Source organism: Prionailurus viverrinus, chromosome F1 (genome assembly GCF_022837055.1).
Source record: "Prionailurus viverrinus isolate Anna chromosome F1, UM_Priviv_1.0, whole genome shotgun sequence".
Classification (NCBI taxonomy): domain Eukaryota; kingdom Metazoa; phylum Chordata; class Mammalia; order Carnivora; family Felidae; genus Prionailurus; species Prionailurus viverrinus.
Genome location: NC_062577.1, coordinates 15815363 through 15840679, shown reverse-complemented (window position 1 = coordinate 15840679; position 25317 = coordinate 15815363). Strand labels below are relative to the sequence as shown.

Genomic DNA, 25317 nt, shown 5'->3' with positions numbered 1-25317 from the left:
CAACAAGGTTATGGACTAATAACACATATCTGCATCGGCTGGGGTTCTCTGAGTCGTCTACTCACTATTGTGGAATCTCCAGGTCTTACCTTCACTTGCATCAAGGTCTCCCCAAATCTTTCCAGAAGTTTCTGACATGTATGTTGTCCACCTATGCCAGAATATGAACTACCTGCCATCCCTTAGTGACCATTGCTTTTCCTCCTTCCCACTGGCAGCTGGCCTACCTCTTATTACCACAGGTGTTGTCTCCAGTTGTGTTGTCTCCAGTTGCTGGCCACCCCTGCCCCAACAAAGCTGCACTCCAGTGAAGTCAATTACCTCTCCGAAGTGTGGGGATTCCACATGTTTTGATTATCTGTTTCTGTGTAACAAACCACCCAAAAACTTACTGGCTTAAAAAAACAACTTATTATTTCCCATCATCCTGTGAATGGACTAAGCATTTCTTCTGCTTCACATGGCATCAGGTAGGGCAGTAGGATGACTGGATGATCAAAATGGCCTCATTCGCGATGGCTAAGGGCTTTGTGTCCCCCCAGTGGATCTCACCACATAGCTTCCCAGGATTCCTCAGAGTGGAATAAGGCTGTTATTTCTTGGCTAAGTTCTAAGAAAGGTGAAAGAAAAAGCCATAGATCTTTTGAGGCCTGGCCTCACAGCACTATCTCTGTCACATTCTATTGGTAAAGTCCAAAAGGAAGGAAAATATGCTCCACTTCTTGTTGGGAAGGACAGGATGGCAAAGGAAGAAAGTTGTAGTCACTTACTTACCACATCACCCCACACTCTCTCTCTCTCTCTCTGACTCTCTCTCTCTCTCTCTCTCTCTCTCTCTCTCTCTCTCTCTCACACACACACACACACACACACACACACACACACACACACTCCAGTTCTGTGCTTCCTTATATTAAATCTCAGAGCACCCTCTAATTCCAACCTCTTGCACAGTCTGTATGAGAACCACTTGGTCGATTTCTACTGGCAGCTCCCTAATCCTTAGAAACAAGTCCAGGAGAGTCTGGTAACAGGACCAGTCTACTGAATTAATCCTTCCCCTGCCAAGCAGTCTCTTTCTCCCCCAACTCCCTTGCCTTTCAGTCACCCACACTCCCTTCTATGACCAGCCCATTTATCACAGGGCTTGTGTGTTCTTTTGAAGATTTCATTTCATTGACTTACTCAAAAAACTGAGTTCACCTTAATCAGAAAGATATGCATGTGCCATCTTTGATAAGGGGTTAACTATGAAATATCTCTACTACTTATCCAGCATTGGCACAGAGAAGACAAGATCTTCAAAGTGTTGTGATAGCCGGAAATCACTGGAAGCTCCCCAACTCCAACTCAGCATGGCAATTCTGCTCTCTGAAAGTGTGGCTTAGCTGCTTGAACCTCAGCTACTTTAGAAAAACTCCCGATGAGTCAAGTTCCTGAACTCAACCGAACTGGTGTACTTCCAGAGTTTTCTTTTAGTTCTGGGAAGCTAAAGAGGGTGAAAAATCCACCCCCTACCCCCCCTCCAAAAAAAAAAACAAATCTCCATCATGGTACAGTCTCTGACCAGCCTGTGTCTAGACCTAAGACCAGCAAGAGACATAGGGAAAAAGAAAAACAGAAAAAAGACAGGAGATGGAATTAGTTGAAGAGGAAGAAGAGAAGTATTACATTTCTAATTCCACCTTGTCCCCTGTCTAGAGAAAGGATAAAGCTGCTCATGCTGCAAAGGCGTAACTTTTCCTCCAGTCCCCACTATCGGCAATTAAGACTTTGACCTTGGCCAGCTGCTAAGAACAGGACCCAAGGACAGTTAATGTTTACACAAATTAACCCAGAGAGAAGGTTAAGTCTTTCCCAGGTCCAAGCTTCGCCATTCAAACTGCTCTGCTCCCCACTCACCTTACAGAAGAAACACAGTCGAGAATACTTGATAACAACTGAAGGGACAATAAGAAAGTTTCTTTCCATTGTAGCTTCCAGCCAACTACTGACTTTTAGTTTCACTGACTGGTTATGAATATTAAAAACAAAATGACACTATCAGCAAGTGCAGGGAGTTTGTGATAAATTACCGTGTTTGGTTTATGTTGATTAATTGCAATTCCTTATGGAGGCAGGTGGTGGACATTCACGGTATTTCCATTTTCTGGAGATTATCAGCAGATAATCTTCCGGGTGGAAACACAGGAGTAACTCAGAACAGTGAATGGTGGGTTGCTGATTGCTCTGTTATTAGTTCTTCCTATCATCATCCCATAGAAAGGCAAATTTCTAACTCACACGGACGTGGACTTTCATCTGGAGGCAGGAACGGCAAAATAGGTTCTCCTCCAATGAGAAAAATCACATAGAATAGGAGAAGCACTCCGGGCCCCACACTGTGCACCTCTCTGCCACTGCTCCCGCTGCTAGGTCTGAAGGTCACGTCCTTTCCCCTTCCTGTCTCCCTCCATCGTCCACCCTCTTCTTCACCCATCCGACTCGGACTCTATCTTATCTAAAAGCCTCTCCCCACCCCTCAGATGAGGCAGGCACTGTTCTCTGCGCTCCTTCATTCCCTGTGCACACCCCCACCAGTGCACTTACAGCAGTGTGAAGTTACTTGTTCGTGTGTTTCTTGAGAAGAGCAGCCTGTAAAGCTCTGTGTCTTCTTCAGCTTTGCACCATTAGATCGCAATCCCCTGCCACATAGAAAGTATCGAGTCTACACTGAACCGAATTACTGCTATGTGACACTCACCATCCTCTTCCTTCTCCTCAATGTTACCAAATAAGTTCTATTATTACGTCTCATATTCATACGGCTGAATTGAATGCATCTCAAAGAAACTTTGAGCCTACCTGACCTCTGCTCTCTAGAATGAGGTGTGTGAACATTTACATCATTGTAACAGCAGCTCTTTCCTATTCTTTTTTTTTTTTTTTGAGGAAGGGAGGGGCAGAGAGAGGGGGAGATAGAGAATCCCAAGCAGTTTCCTCACTGTCAGTGCAGAGCCCAATGCAGGGCTCAAACTCAGGATCCATGAGAATCATGACCCAAGGCAAAATCAAGAGTCACATGCTTAACCGACTGAGCCACACGGGCAACCCTTCTACTACTTTCTTGACTTAATCTCTGAATGGCTTTTCCAGTAGGAAGTCATCTACATTCTCTCCTGAGTTCCTACTGTACTAAAGGCAGATGTCTGTGAGATGTGTGTCCCATTTTGGGAATGCTGTCCCACTGCCTGATGAGACCAACTGAGGAGTTGCCTTCATCAACCCGTTACATGTACACTCCCCCACACATAGGCTCATAAACATATAATAAAAATTTCTAACTTTTTCTTTGAAAAGCCCACCTAACGCTTTTCAAAATCCTAAGTACCCTTGATTGGATTTCAAATGCATAGAGTTATTTTTTAATTGCACTCAAAAGAATTATCTTCTGCTTAGCTTCCTGTCAAAGTTGGCCAATGCCAAACTTCAAGGCCCACATGTTTTTGGGCATCTTCTGGTGAGTTTTTTTTTTTTAACCTATGCAGCTTTCCAAACTCAAGGGTAATTCCACAAAGGCTCTACAGTCTTTCTGTTGACATCACCAAAAATTAGGATGGACCTTATAGATGTTCTGCATTTGGGTTGAATTATTACAGCCATGTAGATGAGAATCCTCAGAGTATGTAAGACGTACAAGTATTTCCTAGAAGGAAATGGTACATGAGCACACAGACAGGTAAGGAGGTAGGTGGGCAGATGAAGAGGCAAGCGGGTGAGTAGACGGGTAAATAAGCAGCATCTCCCTAGTAGCCAGCATTCTGAGATGACTCCCCTCCCTACTAACCAGCATTCTGGATGACCCGCTGCTCTCCTCTGGCCTGTTTCTAGTTCTCTGAAACTGAGGGCTAGTGGGTCACTACTCTGCTGAAGGCCTCTGAGTCTCTGAGGTAATCCATGCTTAGCTATGAGGTCATCAGCCCGCCTTCTCATTCCACGCTCCCGTTTTCACTACCATTGTGTCTGTAGTCCCTTCTGACCTCCTCTACGGATATTCCCAGGGGAATTCTAGATCTGCTGACATCTGCTTTCTTAAATTTCATTTCTTTACAGCCCTGGGATTCTAACGCTTCTCAGTTGATAGCCCCTTCCCCCACAGGGGTGGGTCACCCTTCAGTCTTCAAATGCTTTCTTCATGTTAACAAGTACCAAAGGCTCCTGACTTCCTTGTTTCCTGCGGCAAATGGTTCCGAAGTGACCTGAAAAGTTCATGTAACTTCCTTACATGCCTCACTCACTGACCTCCAGAGAAGTGGGGCCCTCTGGCTCACCCTGGCTCCCAGTCACCTGTTTCTAATTGCATCTGTCCCCGTATGTGCCACAGGCTTTGGTTTCACAGCCTGGAATGAGCGGTCTAGGGAGACTGCCTTCCCCGCCTTCCCCAAACACCTCCAGCCTGAGAGGAGCTGTCACGGATATCCCCTCATTTGATAGTTTTCCTTTTAATATTTATAAACAGGAAAGTATTTTTCTCTCCCCCACTTGAAATGTATATATTCAGTCATTAAAAGGCATTGACATTGCCGAGGTAATGGCCTGCCGGCAGATTTACAACAGGAACTATCTCACTGCCTGCAGGCCTGTGCGTTTTAATATAATTAAAAGGCTTCTGTTTGGAATCTTAGCTAATTAATATTCATGCTTTCCTCCTTCCACCTGCCATTCCCAATTTGCTGTCTTTTAGGAGATTGATCATGGCCCAATTAATCCCACCACCAGTCAAAGCAAACAGGCAGGGGAAGAATGGGGAAAATGCCATTGCAGTGTTGGCTTCTTAATGAGGAAAAAAGCATTTTAACTAATGGAAATCTTCTTCTGGTTCATGAGGAAAGTCAAGGAAGGGTCTCTATAAATACGGGAACTTGGTAGGGATGGAACTGCTGAGCAGGGATTGTAGGTGAATTGCTCACAGTGAAGTGAGTTCAATTTATTAATTTTTAAGTGTCTGAACAAGTTTCATTCATGCCAGAAATCACAGAAGAACAGGAATTTGAAGCAGTAGGTAACAGATTTTTTTTAAGTAAAATAAAGTGAAAGTGACAATGACAGTAATCACCATTCAGTACCTGAGAAAAGAAAAGAACAAAGAAAAGTGGTTTACCTTTAGGGACCTTTGAGAGCCAATCAGATTCCTGGATATAGTCACATGGTCACTTGATTTTCTTTGTCCTGCCATCCTTCAACACCAAAGCTTAGGGGATCCTGGGTGACTCAGTTGGTTGAATGCCCTGCTCTTGATTTTGGCTCTGGTCATGATCTCAGGGTTGTAAGATCAAGCCCAGGGTCAGGCTCTGTGCTGAGTTCTGAGTGTGGAACCTACTAATGCCTCTCTCTCTCTCTGTGTCTCTGTCTCTCTCTCTCTCTCACACACACACACACACACACACACACACACACATATACATAAATATATTACATACATACATACATACATAAACAAACAAACAAACAAACAAACAGCAAAGCTTACCAATGGAAACTGTTTTGCCTTAAAAAACATAGCCTAAATGAGAGATCGGGCCATGGTAAGGAATGAGGATAAGAGTGTTAATGATTAAACTTTTCTCAGATATGTGAAAGCAGGCAGAGGAGAGAATATAGCTCTCTCTACTTGACTTCAAAGGATAGAAAGGGGAATCTTGTCAGCATTTGTGATGAAACGTTTGATAGCCATGCACCTGAGTTTGAGGGAGATCTGAGGAAAGCAACCGCTTTAGGGCTCTGCCTCCCCCACAGAGCTGCTCTTCCCCATCTGAGCGTCCCAAGAACATATTGTCTAATGATGCGGGTGAGCCCAAGAGAAAGCCACCAAGAGAAGAGCCCCTCACATTCAGGCTGGCTGACGCTGGCCAGTGGTTTCACCACTCTGAGTCTCATCCATAAAATGGGAAAACAATGTCACCTTCAGAGGATTGTTTTGAGGACTAAATGAGAAAACACCTTTAAAGTGCCCAGTGTTGGGGCGCCTGGGTGGCTCAGTCGGTTAAGCGTCCGACTTCGGCTCAGGTCATGATCTTGTGGTTCGCAAACCCCGCATCGGGTTCTGTGCTGACAGCTCAGAGCCTGGAGCCTGTTTCAGATTCTGTGTCCCTGTCACCCTCTGCCCCTCCCCCACTCGGGCTCTCTCTCTGTCTCAAAATAAATAAACATTAAAAAATTAAAAAATAAAATAAAATAAAGTGCCCAGTGTAGTGCTCAGTAAATACTAATTCCGGCTGTGTATCTCCTATGGAACAAAGGGCAGAAGTGGCCGCTACTCTATGCTGTAGTGAAGACCGCTTTCCCAGAAGGAATAAAGAAAGGTGGGGTGAAGAGGAACTCACTCTCTTGGCCACAAAAATGTATAGGAAGTGCAAAAAGCCACAGTGGAGTTTATCACATTTAAGTCTGTCTTGCCCAGTACATTGGGTATTAATAATGGAACAAAGAGGGGTTACGGAAACAAGATAAAAATAAACCTAAAGCACTGGGTTTATGCAACAGGTACATGTCGTTTGTTCTCCTGATGAGTAACCAGTCTGAGAAACCTGTTTAGGTTCATCAGGAAGCCCACGAACAGGCTGCAGCTTAATTGTCCTACCACGGTCGCTCCCATTGTGAGCTGGGGCTTTTTATCTTTTACAAGTTGGAGCGATCCTATCCTTCTGGAGGAGACCACGTATGGACTGTATTGCTGACCCATCCAACCAGAAAGCCCTTGTACAGTTTCCAACTATCAAACTCCCACTCGTCCTTTAGGGCAGCTCAAGTGTCCCCTTCTCTGAAAAGCCATCCCCATTAACCTGGTCAGAACTAACCATTCCTTACTTTGCATCCCCAAAGAACATTCCTGCTCTGTTAACATCTATGGGTCTCTCTGCCTCAATTAATGATGAGAATATTTGCTAACAGCTACTGAACCTTCCAAGCCCAAACACTATGCTCAATGTTTTACTGGCACTATCTCGGTTAATCTTTGGAGATGTATTTTTTTTTTATTCTCTCCATTTTATTGGTAAAGAAACCGAAGTTTAGTGAATATCATGAATATCTAGCCCATGGTTGCAGAGCTGGTAAAACAAGATCAGGACCAAGCTGGTCAGACTCCACAGCCCCATATTCTCATTCATTGTTGTCTCTTCAGCAATGCTTAATACATATTAAGAGTTCAACAAAGGTTTGTACACAGAATAAGGATCCCTTTGATGGGATGCAGAAGTATACCTGACCAGTGGGGACAGTCTGAAATGGGCAAAACCCACCGCAGACACACATCAGAGGAAAAGGCTCTCTGTTGTCATCCTTGTCACCATATTCCCACAGAGCTTCCTTTTTGGTCCCAGCCACACCTAAGATTTTATGCAAAGTCCAAAATTTCCTTGAAACAGTTTCAACCTATGAAGAACGCTGTGGAAAAATAATTTTATGCCTCTTTTTTGAAGTCTTATATTTTGTCAAAACGTTCTTTTTGGTGATGAGCCTCAACTGCAATGAAACAGAGGCTGACCCTCTCTCAATATTCCTCCCCCGCTCACACTCTGTCTCTGTCTCGAAAATAAATAGATTTTTTTTTAAGTTTAAAAAGAAAAGTGGGGCAGGGGGGACACCTGGGTGGCTCAGTCAGTTGTGCATCCAACTTTGGCTCAGGTCATGAACTCAGGGTTCATAGGTTCGAGCCTCACGTCAGGCTCTGTGCTGGCGGCTCAGAGCCTGAAGCCTGCTTCAGATTTTGTGTCTCCCTCTCTCTCTCTGCCCCTCCCCTGCTCACAATCTCTCTGTCTAAAATAAACATTAAAATTTTTAAAGAAAATTTAGAAATTATAAGCAAACAGTAAGAATCTATACAATAGGTTACAGGATATGAGAAAAAAATAAGATCATTCACAATTGGTAGAAGGATCAGGTCATGCCTAAATTTTGAATTTGTGAAAATTCATCAGCCTCCTGAAAAACATCTGGTGAGAGTTGTGCTCAGTCTGGTGCCCAGAATCACTGTTCTTATGACTCAGCGTGGCACCTCACACGTTGCTTTTGTTCATTTGCATGGAGGCCAAAATGTCAAGGTTCCCTTATGTTCTTTTTTTTGTTTTAACGTTTATTTATTTTTGAGACAGAGAGAGACAGAGCATGAATGGGGGAGGGTCAGAGAGAGGGAGACACAGAATCTGAAACAGGCTCCAGGCTCTGAGCTGTCAGCACAGAGCCCGACGCGGGGCTCGAACTCACGGACCGCGAGATCATGACCTGAGCCGAAGTCGGCCGCTTAACCCACTGAGCCACCCAGGCGCCTCCTGTTATGTTCTAATAAGGTTTTAAAACTATTTTGATCAACTCTATTGAAGAATAATTTCCATAAACTAAAATGTCCATTTTAAGTGTATAGTTTAATGAGGCTTGACAAATATATGTGTGTGTGTGTGTATGTGTGTGTGTATATATCAGTATAATCGGTACTGTAATAAAAATACAGAATATTTCCATCTCCCTAAAAAGCTCCTTCCTGTCCCTTTGTAGCCTTTGTAGTCAAGTTCCATCCAACCAGTGACCTATTTTCCACTCCCCTAAGATTAGTTTTATCTGTTCTTCGACCGCTTATAAATGGAATGATAGCACATGTACTTTCTTGTGTCTGGCTTCTGTCACTTAGCATAATGTTTTCAAGATTCATCTATGTTGTTGCATATATTAGTGGTGGCCCATTCCTCTTTGTTGCTGAGTGGCGTTCATTGTATGTACGTATCACAATTTGCCACTCGATGCTGGATATTTGGGTTCTTCTGAGTTTGAGCCTTATGATTTAGGTTGCTATGAACATTCACGTGCCATTCTTCATGTGGACGTGTTTTCATTTCTCTTGAAATGGGATTATTAAGTCATATGATAAATGTATGTTAAACTTTACAAGAAACTGCCAAACTGTTTTCCAAATTGGTTGTAACATTTTGTGTTCCCATCAACAACATGTGAAACCTCTGGTTGTTCTACATTCTCCCCAACACTTCATGTGGTCATTTTTTTAAAGTTTCAGTCCGAGGAGAGATGTAATGGTATGTCTTTGTGGTTTTCATAACTTTTCTTGAAGAGAAATAACACTGAGTTACATTTTCATGTGCTATTGGCCATGTATGTATTCTCTCTTGTGAAGTGGTATGAAATATTTCGTTTGTAATGGAGCATTTTTATTCATGTTATCAAGTTATATGTGTTCTTTATATATCCCAGATACAAGCCCTTTCCTGATATAGAAACTATGAGCATTTCCACCCAACATGTGGCTTGAATTTTACTTTTCTTTACCTTTCAGAGAAAAGATTTTAATGTTGATAAGGTCTAATTCATAATTCCTTTTTTATGTCTTATGCTTTATATGTCAAAAATAAATTTTATCTCAAGCTGCAAAGATGTTTTTCCTGTCTTTCTCTGGAAGTTTTATAGTTTTATTTCTTCTATGAAGTCCTATGATCCATTTCAAGTATATAAATGTTCATGGTATAAAGAAAGAGTAAATGCTGATTTTTTTTCCAGCATATTAGTTCCAGCATAACTTATTTAAAAGATTATCCTTTCTCCCATCGAATTTCCTTGGTTCCTTTGTCAAAGTCAATTGACTATGTATGTGGGGATCTTTATCTGAACTCCATTTTGTTTCATGAACTGTCCTTACATGAATACCACACTGTCCTAAATTCTGTAACTCTGTAGTAACAGTTGAAATCAGATAATGCCAAGTCTTTTCCTACTTTTTTTTTTTTTTTTACTTTTTAAAAAAGAATTTTGGCTATTCTAGGTCTTTTACATTTCTATATAAATTGTAGAAGGACTACGTCAATTTTTACTGAAGAGAAGAACCATGATTGGGATTGCATTGAATCTACAGATGAAAGTAGGGAGCATGACATACCTTATTGAAGGATTCTTTAATTTCTCTCCTCAATGCTTTGTAGTTTTTATTGCACAAGTATTGAAAATATTTCGCTAAATTATTCTTATTTTATGATTTCATGGTTTTTGTTGCTATGGTACTGGTATTGCATTTTGATTTCACTTCTACGATTATTTGTAGCTAGTATGGAAAATCACAGCTGATTGTTATCCATCTTGTATCTTGTGGCCTTGCTACATTTACTTATTTGTTATAAGAACATTTTTTCCCCATATTACTCAGGGCTTTCTAGAATACCACTGTAATGGTTTGCTAGGTCTATTATAACAAGAAGCACACACTGGGTGGCTTAAACAACAGAAATTTATTTCTCACAGTTCTGGCAATCTATTAAGGTATCAGCAGATTTGTTCTCTTCGGAGGACTCTCACCTTGGTTTGTAGATGGCACCTTTCCACTGTATCCTCACGTGGTGTTTTCTTTGTGTGTGCAAGCTCCTGGTCTCTCTACATCTGAATTTCCTCTTCTTATAAGGACACCAGTCAGGCTAGATTGGGGGGGTCTACCTTAATGGCCTCATTTTAAACTTTAAACTCTTTAAAGGCCCTACTTCCACATACATTTACATTCTGAGGCTGGGAGTGAGGGCTTCAACACATGAATTTTGAGGGGCACAATTCAGCCCATAGCAACTACAAGTTATCCACAAATAAAAGCATTTTCTTCCTCCTTTCCAACTGTATGCCTTCTATTCTTTTTTCCTGCTTTACTGTACCAGCTACGACCATCAATAACAGGTTGGGTAGAAGTGATAAGAACAAACTTGTTCTTGACTTGTTCAGAGTCTCAGGTGGAAAAGTACTCAACTGTTCCCCAATTAGGTATAAATGTTCACTGTCGTTTTTTATAAATGTTCCCTAAGTCAAGTTAAGAAAATGTATTTCTATTCCTAGTTTGTTGGGGGTTTTGATGATGAATGGGGGTTGCATTTTTTTCAATTGCTTTTTCTGTATCATAATCCTGGTAACACGCCTTGTTCTGAAATCTACTTTCCTGATATTAAAATAGCAGTTGGAGCTTTCATTCAGTTAGTGTCTGTATGGTATATCTTCTCCCATCCTTTTATATTTAACCTATTTGTGACTTCATATTTAATGGAGACTTTCTGTAGACAACATATAAAAATAACAAAACAATTAGTTCTTCGCTTTTTATTAGTTCTTCCCTTTTTATCCGTTTATCTGTAGACAACATATAAAAAGAACAAAACAATTAGTTCTTCCCTTTTTATCCGTTCTGACAATGTCAGTGCTTTGAAGTATTTAGACTTCACACCTAATGTGATTGCTGATATGATTAGGGTTGAATGGACTATCCTGATAGCATTTTCTATTTGTCCCATTGTTTCTTTCTTTGTTCCCCTACTGTTCTGCCTTCTTTGGGATTAAAGAAATATCTTTTATGATTAGATTTTATCACTATTATTGGCTTATTAGCTCCATTTCTGTGCTTCCTAGGTTTTGATTTGTGCCTATGAATGTGTGCTGCATCTAAGGTTTAAAATGAACATTTTTAGGGGCACCTGGGTGGCTGAGTCAGTTTAGTGTCACTGACTCTTGATTTTGGCTCAAGTCATGATCCCACAGTTCTTGAGATCGAGCCTCCCATCAGACTCCACGCTGATAGCATGGAGCCCGCTTGGGATTCTTTCTCTCTCCCTCTACTCCTACCCCGCTCGCTTGCTCTCTCTCAAAATAAATAAACTATAAAAAAAATTAAAAACATACATTTTTAACTTACCCTGGTCTACCTTCAAATGCTATTATACCACTTCTGTCAGTATGCTTCCATTTCCTCCTTCCCCTCCTTCGTGCTAGTACATATTTTACTGCTGCTGGTTTACACTACATTATAAACCTCAAAATGTAGTAGCATTTTTGCATCAGTTGATTATCTTTATCTTTATCTTTATCCTTCTTCCTTTCCTTCCTTCCTTCCTTCCTTCCTTCCTTCCTTCCTTTGTTTTTATTTAAATTCCAGTTAGTTAACATACAGTGTAATACTAGTTTCAAGAGTAGAATTCAGCGATTCATCACTTCCATACATCACCCGGTACTCATCACAGCAAGTGCACTCCTTAATCCTCATCAACTGTTTCACCCACCCACCCCCACCTCCCTCCCCTCTGGCAACCATCAGTTTGTTCTCTATAGTTAGGAGTCTGTTTCCTGGTTTATCTCTCTCTTTTCCCCCCTATGATTGTTTATACCAGCATTATCAACAATAGCCAAATTATGGAAAGAGCCCAAATGTCCCATCAACTGATGAATGGATAAAGAAGGTGTGTGTGTGTGTGTGTGTGTGTGTGTATACAATACAATAAACAATATGTATATATGTTTACATATATGTGTATACATATATATATATACACATACACACACACACATATGCATACACACGATGGATTACTCACCCATAAAAAGGAATGAGATCTTCCCATTTGCAACAACATGGATGGAGCTAGAGAGTATTATGCTAAGCAAAATAAGTCAGTCAGAGAAGAAAAATATCGTATCATTTCTCTCATATGTGGAACTTTTTAAAATTTTTTAAGGTTTATTTATTTTTGAGAGAGAGCAAGGGAGCAGAGAGGCAGAGAGAGAGGGGGACACAGAATCTGAAACGGGTTCTGTGTTGAAAGCAGAGAGCCTGACATGAGGCTCAAACTCACAAATTGTGAGATCATGACCTGAGACTTAGATGCTTAACCAACTGAGCCACACAAACACCTCTCATATGTGGAATTTAAGAAACAAATGATCATAGTTGATTATCCTTTGAAGAAATTTTAAAATAACTTAAATTTATCCATATATTTACAATTTGTAGGGCTCTGTATTTCTATATATAGCTCCAAATTTCTGACTCAAGAATGTTTTTTTTAACATTCCTTGTAGTTCAGCTCTTCTGGATACAAGTTGTTTTAACTTTTGTTTCTCTGAAGATTTACTATTTTACCTCCATTTTTAAGTGTTTGTTTAATCTAGAATTCTTGTTTGACAGGTACTTTGTTTGCTTTTCTTGTTCTGTTTTTGGTTTTGGTTTCAGCATTTTATTAAAAAAAAAAAGTTTATTTATTGAGGGAAAGAGACAGAGAGAGAAAGAGATCACGCTCCCGCATGAGCGAGGGAGGGGCAAAGAGAGGGAGAAAAGGAATCCAAGCAGGCTCTGTGCTGTCAGCTGTCAGTGCAGAGCCCAACACGGGGCTCCATCTCACATACCATGAGGTCATAGGACATGACCTGAGCTGAAATCAAGAGTCACACACTTAACTGACTGACCCACCCAGGCGCCCCTGGTTTCAGCACTTTAAAGATGCTGTTCCATTATCTTCTTGTTCTTACAACTTCAGATGAGAAAACTATAGTATCTTCAGCACCCTATCATAATATGTTCTTTTTTGTTTTTTAAGATTCTCTCTTTATTACTGGTTTTTACCAATTTGGTTATATGATATATCTCAGTGTGGTTTTGTGTTCACCATACGTGAAATTCCTTAAGCTTTTCAGATCTGTGACTTTACAGTTTTCAGATCTGTGAGCTCACAGTTTTCATAAAATTTAGAATATTTCAGCCATTATTTATTTAAATATTTTTCTCTGTTTCCCCCATCCTTCTAGAACACCAGTTACATACATGCTAGACTACTTACTGAGGATCTGTTTATTTTTGATCCATATGCTTCATTTTGGAGTTATGTTTTCAAAGTCACTGTTTTTTCTTCTTCTGAAATGTCTAATCAGCCATGAATTCCACCAAGTAATTTTTCATTTCAAATGTTCTATTTTTCAAAATGAAAGTTTTTCTTTACCTCTATATTTCATTTTTCTCATCACTCTATTCATATCTTTCTTTATTCATGTATAATAGCTATTTAAATATCCTTATGTATATTAATTCAGTCATCTCTATCATTTCCAGATATATTTCTTTCAACTTATTTTTTAGCGAGTATGGATCATACTGTCCGGTTTTCACATGATGGTAGAGTTTTAGTGAATGCTGAACTTTGTTATTTTTATGTTGTCGAATGCTGGATTTTGTGGTATTCTTTTTAAGAGTGCTGTACTGGGAGAAGATGGATGGGTAGGAGGACGCTGGGCTCACTGTGTCCTGCTAATCACTTAAATTCCACCCACATCTGCCTAAATAACCCAGAAAACCGCCAGAAGACTAGCAGAACGGACTTTCCGGAGCCAAGGTAGACAAGAGGCCCACGGAAGAGGGTAGTAGGAAGGGCAGAGAAGTGGTGCGCACTACACAGACTGGCGGGAGGGAGCCAGGGTGGTGGAGGGGCAGCCCGTCCAGCAAGATGGAACCCCTGAGTCTGACTTGCAAAAGCAGAGGGGCCAGATTGCTTGAGTTCTGACAGCCAGTGGGACTTAACATCTGGAACGTTATAAGTCAACAGCTCTGCTCAGAGAGCAGGAGGGCGAGAGGACACCGGGGGGGGGGGGGGGAGGTGTTGAGTCCCGGAAGACAGAGCTCAGCTCGGCAGGGAACAAAGGCACAGGCCAGTGCCATCTCCCTCACCCATCCCCCAGCCGAAACCCCAAAGGGAACCAGTTTCTGTCACGGAACTTGCTTGCACCGCGCCAACACCCAACGCTGGGCTTCTGTGGCTCCATCCCTCCGACGGGTCTGCCTCCCTCCTGGTGCCGCAGGGCCCCACCCAAATCAGACCACCAAAGGCAAAGCGAGCTGAGCCTGCCCCTCCCGTCCTTGTGCACCTTGCGGATCCACCCCAGCTAATACGCCAGATCCCATCGAAGCAGCACCACAAGCCTGGCAGAGTGCAAGTAGCCCAGACAGGGCCACAGCACTCCACAGTGAGTCCTGCCCCTGGGAGAGGGGAAGATAAAGTACACACCAGTCTGACTGTGGCCCCAGCGGTGGGCTGGGGACAGACAGCAGGTCTGACTGTAGTCCCGCCCACCAACACAAGTTACTCCAGACAGCACAGAGGAAGAGCCCTGCAGTTCCACGCCACTCCAGGGACTATCCAAAATGACAAAACTTGAGGAATTCTCCTCAAAAGAAACTCCAGGAAGTAGCGACAGCTAACAAATTGATCAAAAATGATTTAAGCAATATAACGGAACAAGAATTTAGAATAATAGTCATAAAATTAATCGCTGGGCTTGTAAAAAGTATAGAGGACAGGGGCGCCTGGGTGGCGCAGTTGGTTAAGCGTCTGACTTCAGCCAGGTCACGATCTCGCGGTCCGTGAGTTCGAGCCCCGCGTCAGGCTCTGGGTTGATGGCTCGGAGCCTGGAGCCTGTTTCCGATTCTGTGTCTCCCTCTCTCTCTGCCCCTCCCCCGTTCATGCTCTGTCTCTCTCTGTCCCAAAAATAAATAAAAAACATTGAAAAAAAATTTTAAAAAGAAGTATAGAGGACAGCAGAGAATCTATTGCTACACAGATCAAGGGACTAAGAAATAGTCATGAGGAGCTTAAAAATGTTATAAATGAGGTGCAAAATAAAATGGAGGCGACCACAGCACGGATTGAAGAGGCAGAGGAGAGAATAGGTGAATTAGAAGATAAAATTATGGAAAAAGAGGAAGCTGAGAAAAAGATTAAAAATCCAGTAGTATGAGGGGAGAATTAGAGACCTAATCAAATGCAACAATAGCCGTATAATAGGAATTCCAGAAGAGGAAGAGAGAGAGAAAGGGGCTGAAGGTGTACTTGAACAAATCATAACTGAGAACTTCCCTGATGTGGGGAAGGAAAAAGGCATTGAAATCCAAGAGGGACAGAGAACTCCCTTCAGACATAACTTGAATCAATCTTCTGTACAACATATCATAGTGAAACTGGCAAAATACAAGGATAAAGAGAAAATTCTGAAAGCAGCTAGGGATAAACACACTCTAACATATAAAGGGACTGATAAGACTAGTGATGGATCTATCTACTGAAACTTGGCAGGCCAGAAAGGAATGGCAGGAGATCTTCCATGTGATGAACAGAAAAAATATGCAGCCGAGAATCCTTTATCCAGCAAGTCTGTCATTTAGAATAGGAGAGATAAAGGTCTTCTCAAACAAACAAAAACTGAAGGAATTCATCACCACTAAACCAGCCCTACAAGAGATCCTAAGGGGGATTCTGTGAGTGAAATGTTGCAAGGACCACAAAGTACCACAGACATCACTACAAGCATGAAACATACAGACATCACAATGACTCTAAACCCATATCTTTCCATAATAACACTGAATGTAAATGGACTAAATGTGCCAACCAAAAGACATAGAGTATCAGAATGGATAAAAAAAAAAGCAAGAACCATCTATTTGCTGTCTATAAGAGACTCATTTTAGACCTGAGGACACCTTCAGATTGAAAGTGAGGGAATGGAGAATTATCTATCATGCTACTGGAAATCAAAAGAAAGCTGGAGTAGCCATACTTATATCAGACAAACTAGACTTTAAATTAAAGGCTGTAACAAGAGATGAAGAAGGGCATTATATAATAATTACAGGGTCTATCCATCAGGAAGAGCTAACAATTATAAATATCTATGCGCCGAATATGGGAGCCCCCAAATATATAAAACAATTACTCACAAACATAAGCAACCTTATTGATAAGAAGATGGTAATTGCAGGGGACTTTAATATCCCACTTACAACAATGGATAGGTCATCTAGACACAGGATCAATAAAGACACAAGGGCCCTGAATGATATATTGGATCAGATGGACTTGACAGATATATTTAGAACTCTGCATCCCAAAGCAACAGAATATACTTTTTTCTCGAGTGCACATGGAACATTCTCCAAGTAGATCACATACTGGGTCACAAAACAGCCTTTCATAAGTATACAAGAATTGAGATCATACCATGCACACTTTCAGACCACAATGCTATGAATCGTGAAATCAACCACAGGAAAAAGTCTGGAAAACCTCCAAAAGCATGGAGGTTAAAGAACACCCTATTAAAGAATGAATAGGTCAACCAGGCAATTAGAGAAGAAATTAAAAAATGTATGGAAACAAATGAAAATGAAAATACAACAATCCAAACGCTTTGGGACGCAGCGAAGGCAGTCTTCCTAGTGAAGACATGGGCAGAAAACATGAATAGACACTTCTTTAAAGAAGACATCCAGATGGCCAACAGGCACATGAAAAGATGCTCAACATCGCTCCTCATCAGGGAAACGCAAATCAAAACCACACTCAGATATCACCTCACGCCAGTCAGAGTGGCCAAAATGAACAAATCAGGAGACTATAGATGCTGGCAAGCATGTGGAGAAATGGGAACCCTCTTGCACTGTTGGTGGGAATGCAAACTGGTGCAGCCACTCTGGAAAACAGTATGGAGGTTCCTCAAAAAATTAAAAATAGATCTACCCTGTGACCCAACAATAGCACTGCTAGGAATTTCCCCAAGGGATACAGGAGTGCTGATGCATAGGGGCACTTGTACCCCAATGTTTATAGCAGCAATTTCAACAGCAGTCAAATTATGGAAAGAGCCTAAATGTCCATCAACTGATGAATGGATAAATAAATTGTGGTTTATATACACAATGGAGTACTATGTGGCAATGAGAAAGAATGAAATGTGGCCTTCTGTAGCAACATGGATGGAACTGGAGAGTGTTACGCTAAGTGAAATAAGCCATACAGAGAAAGACAGATACCATATGTTTTCACTCTTATGTGGATCCTGAGAAACTTACCAGGAGAGCATGGGGGAGGGGAAGGAAAAAGAGGGAGGGAGCCAAAACATAAGAGACTCTTAAAAACTGAGAACAAACTGTGGGTTGATGGGGGGGTGGGAGGGGGGAAGGTGGGTGATGAGCATTGAGGAGGGCACCTGTTGGGATGAGCACTGGGTGTTGTATGGAAACCAATTTGACAATAAAGAGTGCTGTACTTTGTTCTGACAGAGTTACATTACTAAAAGATCAACTGGATCTTTTTGAAGATTGTTTTTAAGCTTTGTAAAGCGGATCTTGAGTAGTCTTTACTCCATGGCTCGTTTAGCCCCACTATTAAGGCATGACCCCTCTGTGGCCTCCACCAAACAGCCCATGTTTTTAACAAGGACTCTCTGCTCTGGCTGCTCAGAACATGAGTATCTTCCAGTCCAGTTTTGGAGGCATTTCTCCCTGTATGTGCACAGTTATGTATTCAAAAAATAGACCCAAGGGAATCCTCATGAAATTCTGAAACTTTGCCTGTACACCCCCTCCCTTCCCATACTCTGTCCTGATAGTACCAGCCACCTCAGCCTTCCTGATCTCAAGTATCTATCTCTGCAATTCAGCAATTCTGCAGCGCTCTGTTTGAGATCCCCCTCTTAGAACCAGGGTGAGGAAGGGGCCTCCAGGCACAACTCTGGGCAATCGTAGGTCCGCCTCACTTGTTTCTCTACTTTAGAAATCAGAGTCCTGTGCTACCTGTTTTCCAATATCCAAAACGGTTTTTAGTTATTTATGGTGGGAAGGGAAGTCTTAACCCTGTGACTCCATCATGGTCAAAAGCTGACATTTGTTCCCAATATGCTTTTGTTTGTTTTTAAAAGCACAAAAATATTGATTACTTAGATCTGGGGACAGAATAGCTTAAGGATGGCTGAAACAGAATGAAAATACAATAAAGTGAATAAAGAGAATGAAAATGTTATACATGTCAATGAGTATTGTATTCTTTATTAGTGGGCTTTTGGGTCATTTGATTTAATGAATTGGGGAGGAAGGAATTAGGAAAGACAGGATCGCTGGAAAGCCATTTCACAATCAGAAGGATTACTTTATTAAAAATTTTCACATTCTTTGACGATTCCTTATGTTGCTCCCTGTATCAGGCAGAATAGGCTAGGTCATTCTATAGTTCCAAGTGACCTCTCAGTAGCAGTTACTTAAGATAACAAAGTTTCATTTCTCACGCGTGCTACCCATCCATTCTGGATAGGCTATAGATGACAGTCTGGTCCATGTCATAGTTATTCTATAACCTGGCAGAAGGAGTGATAGCCATCTGGGACATAAACAGCTTTTATGGAAGAGGGAAGAGATATATGCTAAACTGTAAGATGGCCCCTACAACTTCCGCCTTGAAATGGCACAATCGCGTGGCCATGCACTACTTTGACAGGCCTAGGATATAAAATCCTTCCACAGCGAGGGCACCATAGGGAACAATTAAGACATTTTACGAATATTAATATAACCCACCATATTCCTCTACATAGCATCGTTGTCTTGGATTAGCTCCTAGAAAATAGCTAGACAGCATCAGGAAATGTAGCTAAGCATTTAAATGTGGCATCCATCCTGGAAATGCACAAAGTCTAGGCTTAAAGGACTACTATGATCTATTAAAAGAGTAAAGGGAATCTATATCTGCTGATACGTGAAGATCTCCAAACTATTTTAAGTGAACAAAAATAAGTTACAAACTAATGTTTATGATATACTTTCATTTGTGTAAAGAGGAGAATATATTTATATATCTGCATGTATATGCATGGCAACATTCTAAAAGAATGCATAGGAAACAGATGCTTCCAAAGTAATACTCAGGAAAATGTGTCTCTGGAACAGAACATAGGAGTCCAGACTGGGAGAGATATTCCTGTCACATCCCCTTTGGTACCACTTAAATTTTTTCAGTATATTTATTATTTCCTTAATGATTCCTTAAAACTTCCCTCCTTCATGTACACTGAAGATTTTATCAGTCAACCACCTTCCCCGGAATGTTTTAGAACATCATAAAGGGTAAATGGAGAGTGACCAGAACAGAGATCAGAGATCAAAACTTAATGCTCAGTCCTTCACAACTGCCAGAGATCAGACTAATGAAAAAAAGGAAAAAAGGAAATGAAACTTCCAAGTTTCAGGACCTAAGGAGGTAGGTCCTGACATCGATGCTGTGGGTTTTCAGCCCACGTCATGAGAGACATTTAGTTCATGATCCTAGAAATCAAACAGTTTAATGCTTATTTGTGAAACTCCCTTCTTGCCATCTTTTTGTCTTTCAAAAAAAAAAAATGCCACTAATGAGTTACTCCAGCTCCTACTCTGAAAAGGCTTTCTGCAGCTCTGGCCTCCCAAGCATGGAGATAACATTTCAGAATGCCTGTGCCTAAATCTTACGATGAACAGACACTACTTTTACAAGACTTTCTCAGTTGACAGTACTGACATAGTGTCCCCTTTACTCAAGAACAAGGTCAACTCCACGCTGGAATAATGAACATATTGACTAAGAAGCTTTTTTTCTTATCGTGAGAGTCCGGAAGTTAAGTTTCAAAAATTTTTTCCCCAATACTAACTAAGCATTTCTTGAAATCCTCTCTCTATTCACGTGGGAGAGAGAATGTCCACCCAAGATGCCTATGTCCTAAGCCCTTGGATGTGTGAAAATGTCACATTACATGACAAATTATGGAAACAAATTATGTTAAATTATTTTAAGGCTGCAAGTGGAAGTAAGGTTGCTGATCAGCTGCCCTTAAAATAGGGAGACTACACTGGATTATCCAGGTGGGCCCAAGGTAATGAAGGAGTTCTCAAAAGTAGAAGTGAAGGCGGAAGAGAAGGTAGCTTCAGAGTGATGTGATGTGAGAAAGACGTGACTGGCCACTTCTAGCTTTGAATACGGAAGAGGACTACAAACCAAGGAATGCGGGCAGCCTCTAGAAGCTAGAAAAGATAAGGACATGAATTCTCCCTAGAGCTTCCAGAAGGAACGCACCTGCTAACACCTTGATTTTAGACTAGTATAGCTCTGTGAGACCTATATCAGACTTCTGAACAACAGAACTGGAAGGTAACAAATGTGTGTTGTTTGAAGCCACTAAATTTGCAGTCATTTGTTACAGCAGCAATAGTAAATGAACACAGTATGTTTATTCCTCGACACTTAATGATATAGAGCACTGGGGTCTCATATTCAGGACATAAGCCAGTTTCACTGACAAGCCTGGAAGAGAAACCTGGCCGACTCCACAGACACATGATCAAGTGGAATCACTTTTCTTCAAAGCAACTAAACGTTGAAAGTCCTCTTGGTAATCAAGCCACACAATTAACTTTGGATGATCCAAAAATGGATCATGCTTCAGTTGGACGTGAAATGAGTTGTGTGTAAGAAAAACAACTTAGTCCTGCCATGCACGAGCCTTCTACAGGACTTCTCTACCTTCTATCTGGTGAGACCACACTGCTGTCCCAGCACTTTCGCCACTCCACGTGAAACATAACTAGAGATATATATATATATATATTTTTTACCTGAAATGTTGACCAGATGCAGTGTCTATTTCATTGAAGGTGGAATGGGGCAGAGGTGTAGACTATTAAGAATAATAGAGGGGTGCCTAGCTGGCTCAGTCGGTTAAGTGTCCAACTTTGGCTCAGGTCATGATCTCATGGTTCGTGAGTTCATGGTTCTGCTGTCAGCACAGAGTCCGCTTCAGATCCTCTGTTCCTTTCTCTCTGTTCCTCCCCCACTTGTGCCTTCTCGCTTTCTCTCTCAAAAAATAAGCATTTTTTAAAAAAGAATACACACATTATTTAGCATCACTCAACAACAAAAACAATTTTCCAAGAAAAAAATTGATCAATAATTGATCACAGCATTTGTATTAACCATTTCAGGGAACAAGTAAGTGCGTAAGAATGGCTGATAATACAATGAAATCCAACTCTATCCTTACAGCTATATGATAGTTGCTTGTATCACATCAAATACCACTTTCACTAATATCATTTAAATGTAAAGAAATATGGACAAGAACCTTGTCTGGGCCATCACTGCTTCGTCCTAATGCTCTCAAACCATTCATCTGAAAGAATGGTGCAGACAGCTAGCATGTCTTGAATTAGATGTTGGAAGGAAAGTGGATAATAAAACTCACTTTTTTTGTAGTTGCTTCATAGGTCATCCCTACATTTAACAGTAAGTGTTAGTCCTGCTTATTTTTTAAAATAGCTACATCCAGACTTAAAAGAGAACTTACGCCAGAATTTATTCGTTATGCTAGTCTACGTTCATCACTTTTTCACTCATTTATTCCACAAAAGATGGTCTTTTATTAGCAACTGTGAAGCTGAACCGCAGTGCATTAATTTTATATATGAGATGGTGGCGTCACTATCACAAAAGGTTCAGAGGGATGCTGAAGAGTATGGCATTACCATGGTGACCTGCTGTGATGGTGAGCTCCCCAGGGGCAATGGGCCACAGAAAAACCATTAGGAAGCTCTCCTTCAGAGACATGTTGTTGTTTTTTACTTAACCACTTAAAGAATGATCAGAGCCACAAAGTCAAGGAAGCAATCACTCTTCTGTATTACAAAGAATGAAATGGGAGTCTCTAGGCTCTTTTACAACCATTTGTACATAACCTTGAGAAAGGCTTCCCCATCTCTGGTTAGAAAATTACATTAGCAAGAGAGAAAAGGTTTCATAAATGCCAAGGGATACAATGGTTCATTATTAGTTTGTTTGCTCCCATTTTAAGTTCCTGTAGTTTTGTGTTTTATCCATTTGGAAAGAGAGGAGGAAATGACTGGGGTGGGGGTGGGGGGGGAAGAGTGGCCTGAGGGACAGAGATGGGGATGGAAGGGATGGGACATCTTTACACAGAAGAATTTTGCAGCGATAATAGATTTTCTTACAAAGCTCTGTCCCTCCTTGTTTGTTTGCAATTGCCATTCAAACTAATAGAAACAGGTAAGGGGATCACTACAAATATAGGAAGGTATTTATTAGAAGCCACATTAAAACTACCCTTCAAGAGATAATAAAACTGTGAGAAAAGACTTTTCCATCAACTCTGGGATTTGCTTTGCTGCTACTACTTCTGTGCTTTTAGCTTTTGGAATCAGTCTTATGAGTGGGTATGTATTTATTTCCTTTATATTTTATAACGTATGTATGCACATTTTCTGAGGCATCATTTTATGATTAACATTTGGAAATGAGTAAGGCTGACAATAGCCAGTTAATGCTAACCCAACAGCCTTCCAGGTACTATAAAAGAAAAGCAATTTGTTTAGACTATTAGCAAAGTAAAGCACGTATTCGTCAATATTTTAAGTGAGCTGCTTCAGGATGATTTCTCAAGGACATTAGCCAATTAATATTGCTGATGTCAACGGTAACCATGGCTTAAATTTATGCTATTGCGTACATAGGTTAGGGGAAATTGGTATTGAGTCATTATCAAAAGTTAACCCCAGCAAGAACTGGTTATATTTGATTTACTGCATGGCTACAGAATGTACCTCTAATCTAAGCCAGAAATTTTCCAAATTCATGTTGCTGGTCAAAAGAAATCTGAGATAAATAGACATAAATTGCAATTACTAATGGAAGATGGTATAAAGCTCATAAATCAGGTACGGAGTCAACTGGTTATGTCTATAAGAACACATATTTAGAGGTATGAATTTTCTTTAAAAATCAACTTATGGTGAAAAAAGTTTTGGAAATAAAGTATATAAGGGAATTGAATTTTTTTCTTTTTGTCTCCTTTCAGATCTAAAGACACTTTTTTCTTTTGTTTAGGAATGTAAAACTAAACTATGTTTAATTTGGTTTGTTCCTGATACCACTTTTTTTTCTTATTTTTGAAACAGTAATACTTGGAAATGAAAAAACACATAGGGAATTTTTCTAATGGGGAGGGTTGGGGGGAAAATCTGGAAAACTATCTTATTTTCATTAAGGTAACAAAACCTCACGACTTTCTGCATACATAGACATACTTCTAAATGTGAAATTTTTCCAAGGTGTCACTTTTCCTTTGACTTGAGTACATTTATCCATGTGCATCTAAACACATACTCATTTATCTTAGGATTCTTTTTTCTAATTAAATTGCAAAGGAGAAAACATTTCAAACCTAGAGCACGGTGTTCTCATTTATTATGGAAAGAACATGGTGCTCTCTCCAAATACATCCATACATACACACAGAGAGACACATCACGGACTCAGACCAAGGGAAAGGTTGCAAGCATTTATTCAGTTACCATGAGCTAGGACAGGGACAGTAACGTTCTCACAGACTCAAAAGGTTATCATCCACAACATAAATTAAAGCATGGGTTGGCTGACTGTCCAGAAAGGAAGGATTGTGACAAGGCTAACGTTGGGCAACTTTCCTCTTTACAGTGGGTCTTTTCAGCCTCAGAACTCCTTCTTGTGAATTGGAGAGAGGCGCAGTATGAAAGAGAGCTGATGGAGACAGCTGTCCACCATGGTCTCCCCTCCCGAGCTGGGAGCCAGATCTGGGCTAGAAGTCAAATTTGAGGGCTCACAAATACTCCACGGAACTAGAGATCAGAACATTCAAAGCAATCCCGTCCTTTTTCTACACTAGATGTGTTTAAATGCACCTCTCCTAGTCCCAGGGGAAACTCAAAACCACTAGCCTAAAATGCGTGTGTCTTGCAGAGTTTTGTAGTCTTCAGAATAAATATGAGGCAGAATCCTGAATATGCAAAGATTAAGTTATTGTCTATTCTGGGATCGTGGCATAACTCGCCATATACTCTGAAATTCTCATCCATTACATTGAACCATTATTTATTATTAGCTTACTATTCTTTAAACACAAGGATTAATAAGACAAAATTGAAGTCAATTTAGTACATAATTATTTCCCCAAATATGCTGTCCCAAAGTGATTGCCATGGACTAGAAGTCACAGGAATTTCATCGTCCACCCTAGCAAGAAGCCAGTTTCTCTTTCAGCCAAGCAGTCATTTGTTCATTCGTGCAGTCATATCACCTGTGAGTCACCCAATATGCCAAAGAAGATTTTCTAGCTTGGCTGCCAGCTACAGAAAGGTACTTTAAATTAGCATAAGACTCTTCAGAAGCAGAACAACACAGAGGAGACACAAGTGGCCTGAGAGGACAGCCACCATCACCATAAGCCTACCCAACAAGCCCAAGAGCAAGAGGACCCTGGAGGAGCTACCGAAGTGGAAGGAAGAGGAGTTGAATAGGAGTCCACTCTCCGTGCTCATGCAGTGGGCCGGGAACAACACCTAAGGGCTCATCAACTGTCACAAAAACAAGGAGCTCCCGGGCTATGTGAAGGCCATTGACAGGCACTGCAACACAGTGTTGAGGAATGTGAAGGAGATGTAGACCAGGATCCCCAAGAGCAGCAAAGGTAAGAAGTTCAAGGCAGTCAACAAGGACCACTACATCTCCAAGACATTCCTGGGAAGAGACTCAGTCATCACGGTCCCGCAGAACCCACTCACTGATGGCAAGTATAGAGGCCTCCACCCCGCTGTCAGAAGTCACTCCCCATCCTGCAGAGTCCTGCCCTTAGTGACAGGTATAATAG

General features: G+C 41.0%; 1 pseudogene; it reads left to right on the top strand.

Annotated features, from left to right (window-relative positions):
* The window catches only part of LOC125155649 (small nuclear ribonucleoprotein Sm D2-like), a 50702-nt pseudogene that overhangs the window by 12137 nt on the left and 13248 nt on the right, over positions 1-25317 (top strand).